Source organism: Eublepharis macularius, chromosome 15 (genome assembly GCF_028583425.1).
Source record: "Eublepharis macularius isolate TG4126 chromosome 15, MPM_Emac_v1.0, whole genome shotgun sequence".
Classification (NCBI taxonomy): Eukaryota; Metazoa; Chordata; class Lepidosauria; order Squamata; family Eublepharidae; genus Eublepharis; species Eublepharis macularius.
The window spans coordinates 59,244,061-59,262,230 of NC_072804.1; the positions used below are offsets into that span (position 1 = coordinate 59,244,061).

Here is an 18,170-nt window from a genome sequence, read left to right on the forward strand (position 1 = left end):
TAGTAACAGCAGTTGTAACATACATGGTTTATAGAATATTGGACGTTCGGATTCACTGAAAAACATACATTCCGAAAACTCTTTAATTTAGCATTAAAACAAGGAAAGCCATTATATCCAGACTGGCTTTGTGATTCTGTTTAGAACTCAAATAGGATATACTCAGCCACCATTGGAAGTTACAAACAGCTTGTAATAGTACACAAGATGCTGACCGTTGCAGTCATCCTTGGTGTAATGTTTGCCAAATGCCTGAGACCCCCCTACCCCCTTTTAGCATCCCAGTAATGAGCACAGCTCCTCTGGAGTGTTTCTTCTGCAAGTCCCACAGAAGTGGGTCAGAGTTATGCTGGAGCTCTTTCAGTGAGGCTTTTGAAACAGAAGAGTTCCTGGTGGGCCCTTTAGCTTTAAAGCAAAAAAATTGGCTTGCTGCCAGTTTAATTCCTTAAAATCCTGTGAGCAATTCCCATCAAAAATGTGTAATTTACATTTTGATAACTTCCCCCTTGAATTTAGTTTCCGTATTCTTTCACATTCAGCAATACAATAAAATACGTTTTAGAAAACCAATATGCTTCTGTATATCTCTGTGGACAAATCATATTAACAAGCTTACATCGCTCAAAATATGCACATCTTGGCTGCAATCCAGGGATTAGCTACAGTGAAATCCCACCGCAACAAATGGGATTTAAACATAACCAGTTCCTCTAGCTTGGGGCCTTTTTCTATGACAAGTCTTCAAGGTGCACATTGTGTAGGCATCTGCGCAAAACCATCCAAATAGTTTTTACATAAATAACTCATATTAAACAGTTGCCAAAAATATCCACAGAGTTACCATATTAAAAACAGCATTTCTAGTTATTCCTTTTTATAACCTCATTGTCTCAGCAGAAAATGATTAGCAGAACTGAATTAGAAAGCAAATGTCCTTATCAATGCAGAACTAAGTCAAGTAGAGTCAAACTCAATTTTTAAAAGTATACTTTAAATATTCCTCAAGTGCTAAGTCTTCTGCATATATTCTCTGTAATTAATATCCTGAGATTGGGGCACTGTGAATATAATTTTTTTCAGTTTGAGATAGAATGATTCTTGTAGTAGCAGAACTATCATAAGGAAGGCTCAGCTCAGACACAAAACTATCCTGTTCCAAAGGGAAAGAGAAAAAAGGAAAGGGTGGGGGTCCTGAGGCAGCTGGCCTCCCAAATCATGAGCCCACCACTTTGTTTCCCCCCTGAATCCTGTTGGTTGAAGGAGCCCAGAGAAGCCCAGAGCAGCACAGCCTGTCATGAGGGTGGGTGGAAAACAGAGACCCATCCAAGAGATCTGGTGGGTGGCCTCAGGTTGAGGGCCCCCTTCAGGCACCTCCAAGTGTCACTCAGATCCTGATTGGTCTTGTCTCAGTATGTCCTCTCTCCAAAGGACATCACTTCCCACATCACAATGCCATAACTCCAGACATCACTTGCAGAAGTGAATTTGCAGGAGGCAGTGGCTTCAGGAGCTGCCCATCAAAACATCAAAAGAATTTCACACCTCCCCCATGCATATTTCAGCCCAGTCTTCAAGTTTAAAAAACAGCAAAGCAGAGAGAATTTGTAGGGGAGGCTGCTGGCACAATGTCAGTACCTACAGTCAAAAATTCTTCAAACTTCAGAAAGGGATTAAAACAGCTGCCAACATCAAGTAATCTGATCTTCCCTGTTTTTTATCACTTCTTTGTAAGTTTGAGTATGAATCATCTCTGCCTTCATGTGTTCTTAGACATATTCTTTGGTAGGCAATTAAAGTTCAAAAATACCTTTGCTTACAGACACTTGCCATTTCCTACGTGTTCATTTATACCTTCTGCTTTTGCAGCCTCAGCTTTTTCAGAAGTAGGACAAAGAATTTTAATCCAAAGCAGTTTGTTCTTCATCTTCCCTTTCAAGAAAATCATCATCGCTCAACTCAATGACACTAATAGGTAGATCAATCTCAAACACTTTGGGCTCTGCAGGAGACAACAGAAATCTCTGCATTACAGTGATGCCAATGTAATAGTTACCTGATACTTGAATTTATCCCACTGAACCTTAAAGTCCTGATAGGCTACTGCCTAACCTTATTCTGCTCAGAAAAAATCCATCTTCTATCACTTTATTGCAAAACTTTTTGGAATCCCATCTTGAAAGGATAACTGCATCTTTAGTTGTGATCTAAAATACAAATGTACTGTGGAATTGTTCAACAAAGAGATACTATTAACAATACAAAGTATGAAGCAACTGTTGGTAAACCTAAAAACCATTTGTACAATGAGCGTGCATAATGATTTGAAGTTTTCGCTAATATTTGCCTCACTGGAGAGACCCTCTTTAACTTAAACAGTGCCAAATTCTTGCTGTGATTCGCTACCAGAGATCGCTATCTTTTACTTGTGTTTCTGGTTTTGCAAGCGATTGCTCTAGAGGAAGTTGGAATTTTACATTGAATCTAACCCACTGAGCACTTAAAAGTTTCATTAGAAACAAAGTAGTGTGTACCTCCTCCCAAAAATTGGAGCAAGAAGGGGTTTGGGGGGGCTCCATCTCCTGTCCCTTTCCACAGCCAAAGCACAAGGCCAACAAAGCATCTGTAGCCTGGGAGGAGGGGGGAGTCATAAATAAAATTGATCAGCTAGGTGACAATGCGGGCAGCTGACGAGATACCTAGGTCTGTTCCAATTTCCATCAGTCTTCCACAGAGACTCTCACCCTCAGTATTGCTTAATGGAACAACCTCCTCAGAACTGGAACTGTTATTAAATGTTTTGGGGATTTTTTTTTTTTTACTAAGAATGAAACCCAGTCATATTATAAAAAACACACTATAATATCTTCTATAGAAACTTACCTAAAAGTGAATTACTTGTATCTCAACCATTCCAGCATTTTATTTATTTGTTTGTTTGTTTGTTTGTTTGTTTGCTTAGATTTATAGTCCGCCCTTCCCAACCAAGTGGGCTCAGGGAGGATATCCTAAAATTCATTAAAAATCTACCAGACTTAACAAAAATCTACTCGCTTGTCAAAAATATGTACTTGCTCTTGGTGAGTAGAATTTTGCATGGCTGATTATATTACACATACGTGTTAGCATCCAAGACATAAAACAGACTAAACAGGGTTTTTTTTCAGATAAGAAACCCTCCATTATTAAACATGTTGCCCACAAAAAGCACACAGGTAAGGCACAGTAGGGTTTTCTGTTGCAGAACAGTGTGCATCATGCTCACTTAACCATAAGAAAACGTGCATTATTTGTGCAAGTCCATGCTGCAGAACCATATCTACAATAAAACTGGGCTTTAATAAATGTATTTTAAATGGGTTGGTTTCCTATCTCTTCACCTATTCAATAACCAACTGGATTGACAAATTATGCTGCATTGACAAGAATTGTTGTATTCAATGGTTTTATATTTTCAACTAAAAGTCTCAACAATTTTTTAGTTTTAGGTGTAAACAATGCACAAATTTAATATACAAACATATGCAACTCTTCATGTAAATGTACTCCATTTCTAAGCTCGTGCAACTAAAATTTTGTTTCCAAAATATGTGCAACTTTTTAGTTTTACATGTCTAGGTAGCAAAACCATATAGGAAAAAGTCTATTCTCCCAGTGGTACGTTGCCACTGCCTTCCTTTTGTAATAAATAACAGCTTTTCACAAAGTGTTTCAGTACCTGCCAATTGCCTCTTTATTGCTCACATAATTTTGAATCCATCATCACAATTACAATATCAGACCATTCACACAAAATCATAACCAGGTATTTTAATATAAAATCTATAATAGATATTTAACTTGTATCTAATACTTCAAGGTGTTTGGCTGTTTGACCTTTATGTAACGGCACAGCCAAAATGTATAAAACATCAGGTTATGAATAAAACAGGAAGCTTATTCACGGCTTTAATGCAGCCATTCTCACTGAGAGCTGGCTGACGAGTTCAAAGGAGGTGAAGCCAGCAGTGGCAAAGTTCTCTTCGTAGCGGCCCATTTTGATGGCCCGAAGCCAGTCGCCCACAGACCCAAAGGACGAGTAGTGGGGCAGGCGCTGGTCCAGGAGGGGGTGAGATGGCCTGAGGGGGCGAAGAGCACAAATGAGTCAAAGGCGGCAGTGAGGAGCCTGGGATTCTTGGCGGGGGGAGAACGGCCTCGCAGCCGTCCAAGGCAAGGGAGCAAGAGCTCAGGGGAAAGGCAACAGGTGTAGCACCCATGGGTGGAAAGAGCTAGGAAGGGTATCCGGGACAGGCTGGCTGTCCAAGGGGACACGGAGCAACCACGACTCCTGGGTTCTACACAAAGATCAGCCAGAAGTCCAGAGAGGTCACCATATGCAACAGGAGGAGGACTAAGAACTATCATGAAGAAGTCAATGATGGATGGAGAGGCAGAACCAAAAGCATCTTCAGAGCCATGTAGAGCTAGATACAGGCCCGGGCCAGACGGGAAATGTAGGCCCCTTTCAAATTGTACTTTTCAGAGTACCCCTTGACAAACTCAGCTTCCTTGTAAATGTAGAAACATCTCCCTCAATGCTCATATTCCCCTTTCTTATATCATTCCAGCTTTAATACCCCAAATTCTGATGCTTTGCAAGGTGTTTGCAAGTAAGAAAAAGAAAATTAGTATCCCCTGGTTGTTTTCCTCTTTTTTTGTGATGGATTATGCATATTTTTTGTCAATCCTGTTTTGTTGTATGCCAATGAAGGTTTGGGAGTCAGGAGGGACAGAGCTCTCTCAGCACACATCTGGCCCCGAAGGTACCCTCACCACGCCCCCCCCCCCATTGGAGGGTTTTCAGAAGTTTTCCAGTATTCGTTGTTCTCATTACGCCATCAATCCCTCGTTTCATTTTGGTGAAGTCAACTGCTACAAGTCTGTAAGAAAGTGCTTTTTCGTTCAAGTATCTGCTGTATCGTCTGATGAAGGTAGACATATCATAGCCCTGCATGGCCCTTTTATCCAAATAGTTGTTTAGATTAAACAGTGTATTTTGAGATTTCATTTTTCTCCAACAACATGTAATGTACAGACTTTTGGATTATCAGAGTACTCCTTGACAATTTCAGCATATTCACAGAGTTTCCTCATCCTCACAATGTTCACACCAGATTTTGTCAAAGTCTTCCACTTCACGGTATTTCTTGCGCAGGCGCCGGTGCTTATTATTACTCCCGACTCTTCCCATCAAAATCCCCATGCTATGATGATGAAAAGCTGGAAAACCACAATAGAATCCCTGGGCTTTAAACATTTCAAATATTCCAAGTTTTCTCATATGCATCTCATGGCATTTGTAAAGATCTCACTTAAAAGTACTATTGACTAGGAGAGCAGGAACTACCCGGAGATGTTATATATCCCCCAGCATTTCAACAGTGTAGATGAAGAGTTTTCTAACTCTTCTTGCTATATCCGGTCAGAGGCTGCAGATGAACCACTAGCATTCAGCTTCACGGAACTCCCAGATGCTCCTAATGATTCAGATTCTGGGGAGAGCCAGGCCAGCTCAATCCCTTTCTATGAGCCAGAAGATCCCATTTTACTTCTAAGTTAATGTAACAATTAAAAATTGGATTCAGAGTCTCTTCACTATGAAACTACATCTGCCATAATGACATCTGTTCCTTCACAACAAAGGAAATACAAAAGGATCTGAGAACTCACTATTTTTTCCACTTAGAAATTTTAAAACTTATTCTTGTACTGAGAATTGGAAGTGCGCGTGTTCTGTAGAATGGCTTGTCTCATAGCATAAACAGGGTTTACTCAAGTGTTTCTATTACTGATGGGTACAGGGTCCCCCCCCCCTTCCAGGGCTGTGATCTTGCAGAATATGCTATCTTGATATTTTAATCTGTTGACAAGGTTGAGGTTCACACTAGCCTTTTCAGTAGGCTATGTAAGGCTATGCATAATAGCTAGGCTTAAATACTTTTTGTGTTAACTTCAGAGCTAGAATATTTTTGCCAACTTGTGTGCAGTAATATAACTGTCAGCCTATTTTTTCCTGTTTCCTTGTATTGTTACAAAGTGTTTTGATCAAAATAGGTATGAAGGAAGTCTCGAAGTACATGAAATCTGCACATTACTCGAGTCCTAATCCTGCAAACACTTAATGAAAACAAATAAAAAATTACTTCAATGTGTGAAAGATTAGCCATCCAATCTGGATTATATATTTCCCACACAACACACTCTGAAGTTTGGATGCTAGGACATTAATTTGGTACTAAATAAATTTAGTCTTTAAGTTGTTTTTTTACTCATTCCCATGTACCTTTCAAGGCTGGGTTGTGCTGAAGGGCCTCATTGAGTTCTTCATTTGTTGTTGCTTATCGTATATCCAAATATGCTACTGCCAACTCTTATTTTACTCAGCAAAATCCATTTTGTCATTCAACTGAGTATTCTTTTCACATCCCATAATCGAAAGGATGGCTGCGTCTCTTGTTGAGATGTAAAAGAGAAATGTACCGTGGGATTCATAACTGGTTTTGTATTGGTCTAAAAGGAACTTCTTAAAGGCTGGCACAGAACTTCCTTTCCCTTTCGACAAGAATGAGACTTTAATAAGTTTTAAGTGGATCTTTAAAACTCAGATTAAGGGCTGTTAACACAATAACCAATGCACATTCAATTTGTATGAAACGTTGCCCTGTACATGCTAATTGCTAGCAGCATTAGCCCCCTCTGCTTTCTGGCTGAGATCCAGCAGCCAATGTCCTCCTTTAACTTGGACCTGGTAAAGGAACCCTGATGCTTCCTGCCTCTGCTCAAACAAGGATGGTTGCGACAAGTGTAGCACCAAAACTCCCCCCCCCCGGAAATACTCCCCCTGCTTCCTGCTCCCCCCCACCCCATAGCACTTCCATTAATTTTGGTTTACAAGATACAATTTTATAATAAAAATCTATATCACCACCTTCAATATGAAGGCTAAAGGATGGATACAAAAGTACTTCTTCTAGGTCACAACATCACAGGCCAGCTCTTGTGACATCAACCACCAGCCCCCAAGCTTTGTCCAGAGGCACATCATACTGATGTCATTAAGAGTGCTATTGGTATCATCCTGGTATCACACCATACAGAAGGATGATCCATGTCTGCAGCTGCTCCATGCAGATTTCACAGTCTAGTACCCGTGCTTGTAGAATTCTTTGAGCGCTTCTATGTCTTGCATGACCAATGCAAGACCCCCCCCCAAAATCAAAGCTTATCTTTTATTCTCCTGTGATGTCGTCGCAATGGCATCAGTAGACAGTCCAGAGTTTTCTGATTGTCATAGGGTTACATCACCACAATGATTTATTCCATTTCACAGTGGCCTTTCGTTTCCATATCATTGTGCAGAGGTTGTGACGTCAGCACACAGCTTGGCACAGATATGACATCATCACCTGAAAGTCCCACTTTCAGTCAAGCAACATTGCCCAGTGCTGCATCCTGCCAATATTCCCTTCCATTCTCCATTCTGTGCCCTAAGGCAGGAGATGCTCCCTCTAGTCTGGGTGATCTCTTAGTGCTACGGAGCAGGACCAGCCATGTCCCAAGATGTGCTGCAACTTGCCATGTAACCTGACAAATGCGTCATCTTGACCTCTGATAACAGCTCTTCTGCAGCCATAAGCCACTGGGGCAGCAGCAGTGATTTTTAAGTTGTGACGGTCAATTTGAGATGGAAAAGAGGCACACGAGTCACCGTTGCCCATAATCTCCTCAGTGAGGTAGGGATGTTCCTTTGGCTCTTCTCTCGGCATTGTTCTTGCTACACTCTACTCATTTAGCCAACTCCAGTCAAGATTAATCACGCTGCTGTTCTGGTCACTCTTGGCATCTTGTAGAATAGTGCTAAAACTGCTGCGAGAGCTTAGATTTTCTTTAATCAACTGTGAAAATGGAGCCTCATTTTTAGAGGCCACCAGAGAAGAAAGAGGCTGAAGCACATTTCCTGGAGACGTTTGTGAGAGCCATGCAGACACCGGGGAAGCATGTGCGCTGGAACTAGCAGATTTTGCAGAACTCTGAGTGCAAGCTATTTTTAGCAAATGCCAGATTTCTCTCTGCATCTGCATCACAGAATTGTCAGCTTCCTTGATATTTATTCAGAGCCACTTCAATTTTGGGCAGCAAATCAATAACCTGCTTGCAGCCTAACAGCTTGCTAAGATGTCTGTAGAGTTCCTTGAGCGCCCAGTCCTGACTCTGAGCTGTCTGAGTGATGATCTTCACCGTCTCTGTGCTGTCACTAGAGGAATGATCTGGGGCCCGGGGTTTAATTGCTTGTAGAGTTCTATCGCTCTTTGTTCAAGATTTTGCCTTGACTCCATGCGTGGGAGTTCCTTTGCAATTCTACAATCTCTGTATGCAAAGACACGATCTGGTCATCGAGGTAGCCAATATCTCCAGCCTGTTCACACTGCAAGGCCTTCTCTTCCATTTCTTTCCAGGCTTTCAGCATTTTTTCTGAGGATAATCCCGTAGATTATTTGATCACTGTATCTTTCCAAGTCAAGGTGGATGCTCTGCTGGAAGAACTGCTGTGATGCTGACACCATGTTGTTTTTCATTTTGGTTAAATTGGCATTGTATCTAAGAAGACTCAGCATGGCAGCTCTCTGCCCTCGGAACATTCAGCTATAATCTTCTTTTAGTCCCATCACGTAATACACAGCTTCAGCCCATATCTTACGAAGTCGCAAAATAGGCAACTGAATTTTGCTGTCCTGTACAATGCAGTTCATGCATTCAGACAGGTTCCTTGAAGCAAAGGGACCATCATATATAGTTTTGGTTTGGAGTTACCAGTACGAGGATCATTGGAGGTAGTTGGCCATGTGTTATGAGTTTCCCAGCCTTCAGGAAGGGGGTCCTCATTTTGTAAGCCTTGTGCCCGGTGTCTTCCCACTGTGTTGTTTCTGTGTTGTGATTCACAATATATACTCTATCATTTGAATCTACTTTCCTTTCCCAGCCTGGTGGTAAAGGACCAAGAGGTTCATTTTCTGCACTCTACATTGAGGCCAAATAGAGGTATCGCTGGTTAAACTGTTGCATAGCTCCCTGAAGTTGATTGCGCTGAGACTGCCATAGTAAACTCTTCCACGATCATCAACCCTCCTTTCCCACCCTGGTGGCAAATGCTGTGGCCATTCCCAAGTTGTAGTTCTTGTATTGTGATCAACGTAATAGGTTCTACCATGAGGATCCTTCCTCTGTTCCCATCCTGGAGGCAAAGGTTCTATGCTGTTGATAGCAGGCTGTTGCCTTACAGCTTCCCCAGATACATTTGAAGACTCCCTTGGTTTGGCTGCTTCTGTAACGGTGTTGTTTCTCTGACTTGAAGATGCAAGGTCTGTGGGAGCAACAGTTTCAGTTCCAGCAGAAACATTAGGGGCCATTGTAGATGTGCTGCTTTCAGAGGTATTAGTAAATCCACTGTAAATAAAGGGCCACAAATTGCATACGAACGCAGTTGTAGATGGAAGCTAGCTCATTTCTGTTACCTGTGTCAGTCAAATGCTCTTCCCAGCCATGTGAAGATCAATGTTTCCAGACATGCTGTTTGAAAGTTCCTTCCAACAGATCATGGCCTTCAAACCCTATGACTTAAGGAGATGATTGTATGTGATATTCAGAGGAGAAGAAGGATTGGATTATGGTGGTTTAGCCAGAGAATGGCTCTTCTTGCTTTCCCATGAAGTATTGAACCCTATGTACTGCCTGTTTGAATATGCTGGAAAGAGCAACTACAGCCTACAGATAAATCCAGCATCAACAATCAATCCTGATCATCTTTCATATTTCTGTTTCATTGGATGGTTTATTGCCATGGCATTGTTTCATGGCAAATTCATAGACGCTGTTTTTTCCCAGCCATTCTACAAGTGCATGCTAAATAAGAAACTCACAATAAAGGATTTGGAATCTATTGATACTGAATTTTATAATTCCCTAATTTGGATAAGGGACAACAACATTGAAGAATGTAATTTATTTTTTTTATTTTTTGGTTTTCCACATATGGGTGTTTAATGAACAGTTCTTCTTTGCTATTTATTTCTGCCAGAGCAGAACAGACTGTTTTTCAACAAATTGAAATCTTGTCTGAGCAGAAATGATTGTACCTGTCTTTCCTTGGTACTGTAATTAGTTTTACCTACAACAAAATACTGGATCTTAGCAGCATCACTGCCTGGCCCGAAGATTTTGCTTCCATGGTTAGAAAAAGAGATGACTGTTGGTGAAAAGTGCCTGAAATGTTTAAGCAGATGAAAAAAAGTGCTACCTTTGGAGAGATAGCCACTACCTAAAAGTGCATTGTTTTTGGCACACTTCATAAAGTTAGCATTATTATTGTGTTCTGTAGATGTAAAACACATTAAAATGGTTAGATGTGAAACACAACCCTGCTAAACTGACTAACAAGGGACAGGAAAACTAAGGTACAATCCTGGAACGACTTCTGTCATCTTCTGTGGTGTTTAGGAGACAAAGTTTGCAGCAGACTGGGCCACCAATCCTCCTGGCAGTAGAAAATTAAGTGGAATGCTTAAACATTCAATTTTGTCACTCACACTCTTTTCAAGTCAAAATGGTACTTTCCCACTCAGTAAGGTAACTCCAGAGAAAGCCATTAGCAGATCACCGATCCTCCATTGAGAGCACACAAGTCACCAACAGCGGCCACTTGTATCTCTTTTTTTGTAGCCCACGTCACCGCCACACTAGAGCAGCTATCCAATAATCACCCCAGTTCCTGCATTCTTTACAACAAAAAACTTAAATTACTTATTTTTAAAAAATAACCTTCTCCACTTTATTTATTTCCCCCTCAGAGACTGGCCAGAATAAAATTGAAGCAGAAAAAGACTTTATTTAAAATGTGTATAAAGAAATACACATTAATGAGCTCTAGTTTTATAGAGCTTTAAATTTGCATCGCAGCCATTCAGAAGAGTCAGGAGGTGCTTGGCTTTATACAGAATATGTTCAGACTGCTCTGTGTTCTCACTTATGCAACATCTCCAAGATTATTTCTATTGCAGGGCTGTTATAAAGGTTTTAAAGCCTTAGGCCAAACGTTTCCTCACTATGTAGAAAATGCTGCTGGCTTTTTGAAATGATGGAATATGATATTCTGTCAGCTTAATTTTAAAGAACTGTAATAGTTGATAACCCTTTCTGCTACATCAGTGTAGCAGCAAAGAAAAGAAGAACTTGCAGCCTCAGAGCAGCACAGGCCATCATGAGGGTGGGAGGAAAATAGGCAGAGACCCCATCCGAGAGATCTGGTGGGTGGCCTCAGGTTGAGGACCCCCTTCAAGGACCTGAAAGTGTCACTCACATCCTGATTGGTCATGTCCCAGTATGGCCTCTCTCAAAAGGACGTCACTTCCCACATCACAATGCCATAACTCCAGACATCGCTTGCTGAAGTGAATTTGTGGAAGGTGATGACTTTGGGAGCTGTCCATCGGATTGAGATATTCCCACCCCAAGGAAGAGATTCAGGGAATCTGTTGAGCAGCCAGTACAACCACGACACCATGCCCTGTCCCCACCCACCCCCAACAATGGAAAAGTCCTTGTTCTTGCTTCACCTGTGTTAATGCATCTGGGGCTATATCCTCCTTTCCCCAAAAAGCTGGGAGTTCTCCCTCTCCTGCTCCCTGCTGCTTCCACTTCCTTTCCATTCCAGTACACTCCCCCCTCCAGATACCCCAGCTCCGGCTTCTTCCCCCACTATCCCTCATCCCCTCTATCCAGTCCTGAACCCTCTGACCTAATTGCAAGACACCATTCCCAGCCCAGAGAACTCTGTGGTCCTCTCTCTGCTCTTTGCCCAACTGCCCAGTCTTTTTTATATATATACATTACATTTTTATATATATATATATATATCCATCCATGTGCATGTATATAAAGTCTCAGCACTTATTAGGGTTCCAGGATGAGTTTACATAGAATGAAGCAACACTTCCATCTTATTTGCCCCTAAAATGGGTCCCCACTGCGGTGAACTTTGACACAGACTCATTCAGAAAAAATGACAAAAAAAAATATTTACACCGAAACTTTGTCCTGCACAAAAGGAAGTCACAGAAAGGGCAGAGTCCAAGAGAGTATATGGAAATCAAAAAAATCAAATGTCCCAGAATCCAGGCAACTAACGTGCTTGCCAGGACACTGACAGGGGCCAGAGAGATGGCTGAGGGCTTCAGGATGCTGCCAGGCCCCCATTTCCAGCTCCATGTGGGGGCAGCGTCATTGGAGGGAGAAACATGGATTTCAGCCTCCCGGGCATGCTGGCAATCTCCAGGTCCTGAGATTCACAAGATTTTATCAAGCAGGCAAACTCAAGGACTCCCATCCCATCGTTACTGAAGCCGTAAGCTTTGATCACATCCTGCTGGATCCGAGTGGCCACGGGCAGCCAGGAACTGTAACATCTTGCCCATGTCATTGCCAATGTTCTCCCTCGCTTTGTCCAGGCACTGGACATTTTCCGGTACTCCAAACACCTTGATCACTTCTGCCAGGACCACTTTCACTTGCTCCGCGTTCAAGAAGACCGGCTGGGCCTGGGAAGAAGCCACGGGCCACTGGAGGCTGGATGTGAGGGAGACAGGCCGCTCAACAGTTAAAAAAATAAAACCAAAAGCAAAACCAAACTGAGAACTCTCAATTAGCAGCACCACCAACTGCAAAAAGCAAGTCAGACCCTTTGCTGGGTCATTTGCCGCCTGCACGTTTTTGGCTGCATTCCCAACAGAATCCGAAGTATGACTTATTTCTTTCTAGTTGGACAAGCTGAGGCCAGCTCTGGTCCAAATTCAGACTCTTCTCTTTTCCCTTCTGTACCACAAGACGAGGATGGCCAGCCAAGCGTGCTCAATGTTTCCTTCTTTCTGCCTCTGTAACATCACCCCCCCCCCCAGTATGGGGCCATCCCCAAAAATCGCCTCTCGTCAACTATTGTCCAGTTCCTTCTGTCTCTCTTCCACCTCCTGGCGACATTTCCCGCTCCTGTCAGAGGAGGAAACAAGTGCCTTTATTTTATAATGGAATGTTTTTAAAAAAGATGAACTTAAACCACATTCTGCAGCGTCACCCAGAAGCCCCCAAAGCAGTGAGCCCGAGTCCTGTCTCTGCCTGCTAGATGAACTCTTGAATGTAGAGCTTGGTCCTCACAGCTGGACAGGGTCTGGTTTCTTATGGCCTGAAGCCCCAAACAGAGGCCTGTAGCTTTTTGCAGCTTTGTAGATCCCTGTTGGCTCACCACACCCTCCAGCTTGGGGGGGGGGGTGTTGGCTTCGCAAAAGCTCCTCCTCGTAGCAATGGCAGAACAAGTATCCCATGAGCTTGCAAAAAAAATCTCTTTTTTTCCTGTAATGGTGGGAGTATTTCCTTTAAAAAAAAATGACAAAGTCAAATTTAAAAAAAAAAACCCCTATTGACAGCTAAATAAAAGTTGGTGTGTTTTATTTAAATCAGTGCATGGCTTTGGGTTTGTGGTAAGACAAAGTCAGAGAAGAGTTTGTGTGAACTGCCAAATCCCCAGGGTTTCAAAATCTCTGCCACTCCACACCCACTATTGTACTTCCCCAACTGTCTCAAGGTAGTCTGACTAAAAAGACCAACCTTCTAATTGGCAGACTCAGAGAACATTCACACTGAGCCCAGCCTCCCATATATCCCTCCACCAATCACTGCGGCAGCTCCCAAATGACCAGCAGGTGGCCACCAAGTCCCCCAGACCTATCTGCAGACCAAAAAGAAATTCTGGTTTTGGCCAAACTTGTTCACAGCTGGTTGGAAAGAGGTTGAGACACCTATTACGACTTGCTCGGTATCATTCACAAAACTGTGGCCCCAACCACATTGGAAGAGAAAGGCCACCAGCCACCAGTTGGAGTTGGGTAGTGTGTGCGTGTGTGCATGTGTGGATACTGCTGAACCACTTTCAGGCTTTCTTGTTACAAACATTCCCATCCTGCCTGGAATGCTTTTCAGGTCAAAGAATTTGTCTTTCCACAGACTAACAAAAACAGACAGTATTGCTTGAGATCTCTGACCCCCTACCCCCGAAAAACCATGAGCAACATACTTCTTGCTTGATGAGGAAGGAGCAAGCGGGGCAGCAGTATCTTGAAAATAATCAAGCACTGCGGGGAGGGAATTCCAAAACCAAGTGAGTCCAGAGACCTTTCTCTGCCCATGTAGCCTGATGGCCCCCCTTGACCCTACCCTACCAGAAAGGTACGCTCAAAGGGGTGCTGAAGCTGGCCTCCTGTCACCTGGGAGCCAGGAAGGCAAACAGTTGCTTTATTCCATTGCAGTTTTGTATGGAATTAGCCAAACAGCACAAACACAAATAACTGAAAGGACATCTTGATTCAGCAGAGAGGGCTTCCTCAGCTTTTCCCCAAGGACCCCTCTTTCATGCCACAAAGTGCAACCCTCTCCCTTGCCCACACCCCAGTGGGCTGCTGCAGTAGCATCCCCTTCCCAGAAGCCCCATGGAAATGAGTGGTGGGGCTTGCTGGCTGAAGGCCACTGCAGAGACCACAGTCCATTCAGATTTCAGCAAACATTGAATTCACACAAGTGAAAGGGGCTGGACATTGCACTGTTCTCTTCACCTACCCATTGGTGGCAACTGTAGTTCTTGATTAATCCAAAAATGCCCTGAACAAAAATCCTTCTTAGAGCAGGCCCAAACATCTCTTTGTGCTTGGGGGTCAATTGACGTTCTCAACCACTGTCAGCCTGAATGTCTTGATGGGGCTTGCAGACCCACATGCCTCCTCACCCCAATTAGCCAGTTGCGCACCCTCCTCCCCATTCCACACAGGCCTCAGATGGCAAGCTGCACACACATTTGTAGGGAAAACCTGCCACGAAGGTGGCCTAGAGAAACCTTGAGGAGTTCTTTAGTGTTCACAGGCGGCCACTGAACCAAAGTCTCTCTGCCAGGCTGCAGACCCCACCCCATCTGCTGCAGTGTTGCAGTCAATTTGCTTGTCTTATCCCGAGTGTTTATGATAAAAGCCAAACACTGACTCTTCCACCCTCTCCAGAGAATCCTGATGCCATGTGGTTACGGGGCAGCAGCATTCCAAGTGACAGCAGCAGCCGTTGCTTGTTCAGTTGAGGGTCGCAAGGTGGGACGAGGCCAGGCTGCCACAGCTGGGGGTTGCCAATAGCAGAATCTTCTCTTTGCAACAACCACCAGGCCCAAGGGGAAAACAGAATTCTATACCTTACAGGCCAGATGGATAGACAGATAGATGGGCAATATCTGACCTCACACAAATTCCAACATTCCACTCTTTGTTCTTTCATCCCGCAGTCTTCTTTGGCTAGAAGTCTGAGCAAAGAAATTCAAGGACCAAAACAAATGGATCATTCTCCAAACTCTTCCTATTATTACACATAACTGACTGGAAGGCTCGCATCATCTAGATCCACCAGGCCAGGATCCTGTTCCTGAACGCCATTTTTATTCTGAGGTCATAGACCCTGTGCAGTTACTTTGGAAACTGGGTCTCTTGAAGGGACAGCCTGGATCTTGGAGCTCCCTGGCTTGGCCTTGGTAAAAGATTCTTGAAATCTTCGCTTCTCCAAGACAAAGGGCTTGGTGTTAATGGTTGAGACCAAAGTGGGGTTGTGAATGGCTGCGGAAGTTGAGGTGGCTGCTGCAGTTTTTGCAGGCCAGTTGGATTCTGATGCACTGATGGAATGCTCAGAAGCGGCTCATCTTCCAGGTCCCCGCTGTGCTACGATTGCACCAGAGATTGCTTTAATCCAGCTGTGCATGTCCTCTGGACTGTCAGCCTGTACATAAAAGGTCTGAGAAGTTGTTACAATTTCAGATAGATTGTCTCTCATCATTATATCACTTTGTTTACATTCCTGGAATTTATGAACCTCTTTCAGTGGTATAATCCGAAGAGGCTCCTTATCCAGTTCTGATTTAAAATAGCCAATTGTATTCTCATCCAACTGAAAGTATCTTCTTTTCCAGTTCTTCATCACTGCTCCTTGTTTAACATAATAGCCAGCTTTGATCACAACATTATGTGGGGGGTGCTTAGCAGAATAGTAAGGGCAGCTTTGGCACTGTTTCAAGTAGTTTTTATCACCCTCACCATAATCATTTACATCTTCTTTCTGAGTAGGGGTTTTTATAGGAACACCAACAATGTCCATTCTGTAAGACATCTGCTTCTTTATCCCCACATTTCCAGCTTGACGATTTGAATTATCAGTCTGAGACAATGAATCAGCCTGCTTTGGTACTGTGATTTTGGTAGCTTTGTTTAGGACATTTACCCATTCAACTAAGTCTTGTTGATCATTGGCTTGTGGAAAGTATTTCCTCATTCCTGCATTCATGACAAAGCAGAATTCTGCCTTTGGCCTTCGCTCAGTTGCATCACTGACCTTTGAAATGTAGGTAAGTTTAATGGCTCCAACAGGGGGAGATCCAGAGGGAAGGTTCTGTGGATTATCCACGCACCACACCAAGCTTTCTTCTTTGTGTCTAGTTTAAAATATCTCTGCAGAAACTTCCCACTCTTCTTATTTTCTTCAATATCTAGAAAACCACAAATGCGATTTTGATGATCCACATAAGGCGTTTCTGAACCTAAACATTACATCAAATCCGAGCAAATTCCTGCGTGGGAGCCCCTGAGAGCAAAGTGACTGTGAAGCTGGACCAGCCATCGCTTCACCACTCCCCTCGTCCACCCCGCCCTCTTTTCCTCTCAGCACTGGAGCTGCCCTTCCCCCTCCTCCGACAGAGCAGTTTTCTAATTGTCATACGGTTACATCACCACAATGATTTATTCCATTTCACAGTGGCCAGTTTCCCCATGAAAGCCTTTCATTTCCATATCATTGTGCAGAGGTTGTGATGGCAGCACACAGCTTGGCACAGATATGACATCATCACCTGAAAGTCCCACTTTCACTCAAGCCACATTGCCAAGTGCTGCATCCTGCCACTATTAACCCCTCTTTAGCAATCAGGCCATGGGGGGCTGCATTCCAAGTGGACTGGACACCTCCCCTCCCCACCCGGACAGACAAGGGAGCAGATCTTGTTTCAATTAAATCTCCCCATTTTGGGAAGTTAGCAGGTCGTGGGCAATGGTTCTCCCTTCACCCACCAAGGATGGAAGACAGATTTTAAAGGGTCATTACCCCAAACAAATTCTCCAAACATCACCTCAAGGTCAAAGAACAGCAAATCAAGACTCTTCATTTTAGAACTATTGCCACTAGACTGAGCAGCCCCCCTTGAAAAACTAGTGGCCCTTAGAAACACCATAAGAATTTAACACCTCCCCCATGCAAATTTCAGCCCAGCTGCCATCTTGGGAGGCCATCTTGGCAATTCCACTTTGGGAGTCCTTGTTCCTGAAGACTAGAGAAGTACACCATTTTCCACAGAAGAGCAGTCTGGGAAGCAGGATAAATGTGAGGCCATCTTTGGCATTTCCTTCTGTATGAAGAATGTAGCCTTTTACTTCCTCATCTCTGTGCTTATCTAATTTGCATTTGTTGATGAACACATTCATTATGCCAACAGTTCATCCTTTGTTTAGTATTTGAAGCTCACTAAATGCTACAGGGCACAACAAATAATGCATCTAGTTGTTCAGTCACAAGTTCTAGACATAACATGTTATGGAATGCTCATAAGTAAATCTTAAATTGATTATTTAAATTTACAGTAATCTTTCTCTAGCGAATGAACTTGAACATTTCTAGGCCTATACACAGCACCAAAAACTGAGGTGAACAAACTTTTCTATTTTATGAAGTTTAGCTACAACAAATAACTAATTGTTAGTTCTGAAAAAAGAAAAAATAGAGTTTCTAAATGCAGTTACATATAATTGTACAAATCTTAAATAGGTATTATGTTCTTAAGAACTGGATCCCACTTACAGAATTGTTTAAATTAAACTTTGAGTTAATACCACTTTACAAAAACACCAAAACTATAGAACACTCAATCATTTTCCAGATAATCTGAAGAAAAGTTAACCCAGGCCAGAAACTGTATATTTAACCACCTTATGTTAAACAACTGGGGAATTTACTCAGAACAA

General features: G+C 42.9%; 4 pseudogenes; 1 reads left to right on the top strand and 3 right to left on the bottom strand.

Moving 5' to 3' along the window:
* Positions 1-7,817: 7,817 nt before the first annotated feature.
* On the bottom strand, positions 7,818-8,837 carry LOC129343022 (inhibitor of nuclear factor kappa-B kinase subunit alpha-like; annotated as a pseudogene).
* Positions 8,838-9,388: 551 nt separating this feature from the next.
* LOC129343023 (NEDD4-like E3 ubiquitin-protein ligase WWP1) lies at positions 9,389-11,831 on the top strand (annotated as a pseudogene).
* A 431-nt stretch (positions 11,832-12,262) lies between these two features.
* Positions 12,263-12,968, bottom strand: LOC129343024 (protein C10-like; annotated as a pseudogene).
* A 2,856-nt stretch (positions 12,969-15,824) lies between these two features.
* Positions 15,825-17,633, bottom strand: LOC129343025 (pleckstrin homology domain-containing family A member 1-like; annotated as a pseudogene).
* Positions 17,634-18,170: the final 537 nt, after the last annotated feature.